Source organism: Mastomys coucha, unplaced genomic scaffold, assembly GCF_008632895.1.
Source record: "Mastomys coucha isolate ucsf_1 unplaced genomic scaffold, UCSF_Mcou_1 pScaffold20, whole genome shotgun sequence".
Lineage (NCBI taxonomy): Eukaryota > Metazoa > Chordata > Mammalia > Rodentia > Muridae > Mastomys > Mastomys coucha.
In genome coordinates, this window is record NW_022196903.1 from 128455458 (window position 1) to 128460817 (window position 5360).

Genomic DNA, 5360 nt, shown 5'->3' on the forward strand with positions numbered 1-5360 from the left:
CTTATTTTTATTGTTATAATCTATAAATTTTAAGGAATATGACAAAAAAGATATTGTAGGTATTGAAGGGGGGTGTCTCTGGGAGGAGCAGTGGTACAAAAAGGAAACAAGAATGTGATTCAATTATATTTAATTGAAATATGTTTTTAAATGTTAACAAATTCAGATAAATTGAAATCATGTAACTTTTCTCATCATAATGCAATAAAAGTTTTTTCAAAAAAAGAAAATACACATATCAAAATTTATTGTTTGAACTATTTTAAGTACACAGTTCATTGACATTAATAACTCATCTACACTTGTGATGATCCACAGCTGTATCTGCTCTAGATCTTTCTGTTTTGTTCTTTCCTCATAGCTGGGGATAGAACCTAGAGCCTCATGCATGAGTTCTGCCACTGGGCTACAGCTAGATCCTTCTTTTTTAATTTCTTTTTTTATTTTGAGACAGCGTCTCACTAAGTTGTCCGTGCTGGCCTCCGGCTTGTGACTCTCCTGCTCTAGTCTCCTGAGTGGCTGCTACTATAGGCTTATGCCACGTTTGCTATTTTAATGTTTCCCTCTTTCCTGTGTGACAAAAGTCAGCAGCTTGGGAGGAGGCAGTCACCTGCCCACTAGAAGGCAAGGCCAGGTAGTAAGTCAGGCGTGATAGTTTATTCTGTGTATCAACCTGGCTAGCCCAAGGCTCACCCAGATTAAACATTATTCTGGGTGTGACTGTGAGGGTGTTTCCAGAAGTTTGAGTTTAACTCAGTAATTACCCTCTCTGATGTGGGTGGGCAGTATCCAATCTGTTGAGTGCCCAAAGAAAACCAAACAAAGGAGAAACACACACACACACACACACACACACACTCACGCGCACACACACACCTTAATGCATGAGACCTCCCATTTTGTCTCCCTTTGCTTTTGAACTAGGATTTTTACTATTATCTCCTTTGGTTCTCAAGTCTTTGGCCTAAGCGTTGACTTTTCTGGGTCTCCATCCTACAGATGATGTAACTTCTCAGCCTCCATAATCCGTTGGCTGGTCCTCATTTTTAATCTATCTGCATGTCATCTATCTACCTAGTTATCATTTATTTATTACTTATCATCTTTTTTTTTTCCCATGAGGTATGGTTTCCTGCAGCCCAGGCTGGTCTAGAACTCACTATGTAGCCAAAGATTACCTTGAACTTTAAATTGGTTCTTAATTTCCTAAGAAAACTTCTTTTCATATTCCTTTGTTCATGCCTCCATGGTCATATTTGGCACAATTTTTTGTATTTAAGTATTAATTGCACTTGAACTGGGCAGGATGGCACACACTTGAAATCCCTCCGCTCAAGGGCAGAATCAAGAGACTAGAATCAAGCCAAAGTTCAGCTGATTTATATTAGCAGGATCTAGGTCAGCCCGACATAGTAAGTAATAGCTTACTTACTTTTGAAATAAGTAATTTATTTCAAAAAAACAAGACAACAAAAACAATTACCCTTGACTCTCTGTCTTAGTCAGAGTTTCTATTCCTGCACAAAACATCTCGACCAAGAAGCAAGTTAGGGAGGAAAGGATTTATTCAGTTTATACTTCCACACTGATGTTCATCACCAAAGGAAGTCAGGGCAGGAACTCACACAGGGCAGGAACTTGGAGGCGGGAGCTGATGCAGAGGGATAATGCTTACTGGATTGATCAGTGTGCTTTCTTATAGAACCCAGGACTATCAGCCCAGGGATTGCACCACCCATAGTGGGCTGGGCCCTCTCTCCTTCCTTGATCATTGATTGAGAAAATGCCTTACGCTGGGTCTCATGGAGGCATTTCCTCAAAGGGAGGGTCCTTTCTCTGTGATACAAACCAGCCAGTACACTCTCTAATTTCTAATAAAGTGCCAGAGAGAGAGAGAGAGAGAGAGAGAGAGAGAGAGAGAGAGAGAGAGAGAGATCATCAATGAATATCTAGTGAATGGCTGTATGAGAAGAGATTATTGTCAGAGCATTACCTTCCAATAGAACCAGGCATGGTGGCACACAGACCTGGAGTCCCAGCACATGGGAGGTGGAGGCAGGAGGATCAGGGATCCAAGATCATTCTTCAAGATCATATGAGTGAGTCTGAGACTAACCTGGGCTACATAAGACCCTGTTTCAAAAAGAAAAGACAAATTATAGCTCAGCCTCAAGTCGTTGAAGATGGAGGCAGGAGAATCAGAAGTTCAAGCTTGGGTGGGGCTAGAGAGATAGCTCAGCAGCTAGGACCCAGGCTCAGTTCCTAGCACTGAGTTGGAGGCTCACAACCCATCTGTAAGTTCTACCTCAGGGGATTCAGTCCCCTTTTCTAGCCTCCATGAGCACCAGGCACTCATGTGATGTGTATACATACATGCAAACACCCATACACACAAAATAAAAATAAATAACCTCTTTTTTTTTTTTTTAAGATGAAGGTCATTCTTACTTATACAAGGGAGTTCAAGACCAGCCTGGGCTATATGAGACTGTCTCAAAATAAAGTCACAAACTGATAATTTTTTAATGTTAAAATGACAACAAGAAAGTCATCTTAAGAAATGGATGGGGGCTGGAGAAATGGCTCAGTGGTTAAGAACACTGACTGCTCTTCCAGAGGTCCCGAGTTCAATTCCCAGCATCCACATGGTGGCTCACAACCATCTGTAATAGCATCCATTGCCCTCCCTCTTCTGGTGTGTCTGGAAGACAGCTACAGTATACTCATATACATAAAATAAATAAATCTTTAAAAAAAGAAAGAAAGAAAGAAAGAAATGGATGAATTAATAAGTAGAAGCCCAAAGCAAGTTTTGCTCAGGCCCAAAGAAATTCCTGGAATTCTTGATGGTCTTATTCACTGAGACTGAGAATGGAGAAGCTGAGGTGTCAGGTGGAGGTGGAGTGGAGGTAGAGGAGGTCTGGAGAGTATGTGGCAAGAAGGTTGGAGAGTCTAAGTCTAACTGGACATAGAGAAATTTAAGACTCCAGTCCACATGGTAGACCTTCCAAGGTGTATGCCGCATTCATTCTTATCTTACTTCAAAACTGCCTGGGAAAAAAAAACTCTTTTACAGGATGTAAGCTGGTTGTTTTATAGGGTCCTTTTCCAGACATTAGGGCCACTTAAACACAAACCAAAGGGGTATTATGCCAGACAGTGACTCTCAGGCTATTCTTAAGGAACTGGGACCCTAGGAGAACTCAGTCTCCTGCTTAGAGCTTCTTTGTCCTGATCTAGGCTTCTTTGGCCTAGTCTAATGCCATACTCATAGTATGTCAAGAGACTGAGAATGGGCAGTCTTCAGAATCTACTCTTTTTCTACTTCCTTCTATCTGTCTGTCTGTCTGTCTATCTATCTATCTATCTATCTATCTATCTATCTATCTATCTATCATCTATCTATCTTTCTAATATCAAGACAGAGTTTCTCTGTAAATGCCTGGCTGTCCTGGCATTTTAGACCAGGACTTTAGACTCTCACTTTAGACCAGGAAGTCCTTGAACCCAAAGAGAACTTTCTGCCTCTGTTGACATTAAAGGTGTGAGCCAACATTGCCCAGCTTCTTTTGTTTTTCTTTCTTTCTTTTATCTTTCTTTTTGGTGATATTGGGGATTTGAACCAAGGGGCTTGTGTATGCTTGACAAATACTCTACCACTGAGCTATTATATCCTCAGTCCACTAAGCAAGCCTAAGATGACCTCGAACTTCGTCAACAAGCCAGGTGGGCTGAGCGTCCCATCGTTCACAGGCAGTCACCAAAGCATTCAGATATAGTAGTCACTCAGGCAGCTGAGATCATAAACTGGTGTCCGCCAGTTTGTATTTACTCCTTTGGGGAATGTTTAAGCGGAGCTGAGAAGATGGCTCGGTCAGTAAAATGCATTCATCAGAGTATAACGCCCCGAGTTCAGATCCTCAGCACCCATGGAAAAATGCAGGTTCGGGCTTCGTGGCAGCATCTTTAGTCCCAGGCCTTTCCAACTCAGCGCTGGAGGGCTAGGATGAAAACAGGTAGATCCTTGAAGCTCATTGGCTGGCCAGCCTGGCCCAACCCCTCAGGTTCAGGATCAATGAAAGACTTTGTTTCCTAGTTACATTTCGTGTGGCTATTAGGGTACCCTGACAAAAACAACTTAAAGGAAAAGATGAATTATCTGACTCGCAATTTTGTTACAGTCTGTCATTTCAGGGGAAGTCAAGGACTTGGAAACTAGGCATATTCGCAACCAAGAGCAGAGAGAATAAATGCATGTATGCTTGTCCTCAGCTTGCTTTCTCCAAGTTGGCTTCTGACTCACAGAAATCTGTCTGCTTCAGCTTCCTGAGTCTAACTAAACATGTGCTACCACCCAATTTTTTTTTTTTTTAAAGAAGGGTTTATATTGTATCAAAAGTGCAAGTTTCTTCTAGGCTACTAGGCAAGTGTTTGCTCACCTCTTGGGGCTAACTGGAACTCTTCCTTCTTTAATACTCCATGGAGAGACTGAAAACACAGACTTTGGACAACGGCTACACTGAGTGGGGCCATTAAACTCTGACCCACGACCTCTGCAAAGAGTAACTGACTTCTACTCAGAGTTCCACTCACTTGCCAACACAAGACCAGCCAGAGAAAGCTAACTGCAACTCCCACACCAGAATTGCTTAAGATACTCCACTTCTTGGTAGCCCGTTTTCACCTCCTCTCGCCAGTGACCTCAGATCTCAGCATATCCAAAGTTCACCGTTTCCACCCCGAGTGATCTTTTCATCAACTCTGCTTCGAGTCTCTGCCAGAAGCAAGAGGAGCTGGCCAACACCTTCTGCAGCCAGTTCTGGACATAGATGTCCGCCACACTCATCTGAATTTTCTCCATTTACTTCCACGCTGCTGTATGAATATTATAGGATATCATAGAACCCGGTTATGAAAACAGCACCGGCTATTTTATTTATATAAACATTTGTAAAGCGCTTTACAGTCACTTTGGTGCGGCTTGTAAACACCTCCGAAGTACTGATACCCCCAACCCCCCATTTTAGAACTGAGAAAATTGAGAAGGAACTAGGAGATTAGGTGGCTCGCCCAGAGCTAGGAGTGGAACATAAATTTTAAGGTCTGTTGTTTATGCACTGAGGCTAGCCTGCCCTTTGGAATCATTACCATTTTAAAGTATTTGGCCCTGAGTTGAGTGAATATTAAGCAGTAGATCATATTTCAGCCTGGCAGGCGTGAAAGTATTGTTTTTGGTTTGTTTTTCTAACTTTTAGTAGGGGACATATGGGCTGCATTAGCTCTACTATGTAGTGCAATTTCAAAGATAGTTTCTCTTCCAAAAAAATTTTCACCGTCGTTTAGCATTTGAAAGTTCAGCC

General features: G+C 42.0%; 1 long non-coding RNA gene across 1 annotated transcript; it reads right to left on the minus strand.

The window, feature by feature from the left end:
- Positions 1–3797: 3797 nt before the first annotated feature.
- LOC116098398 lies at positions 3798–4554 on the minus strand. Its single transcript, XR_004121827.1, has 2 exons — positions 4440–4554; positions 3798–4001 (listed from the first exon to the last, which is right to left on the minus strand). It is a non-coding gene; the product is annotated as an uncharacterized LOC116098398 (long non-coding RNA).
- Between the last annotated feature and the right edge of the window lie 806 nt (positions 4555–5360).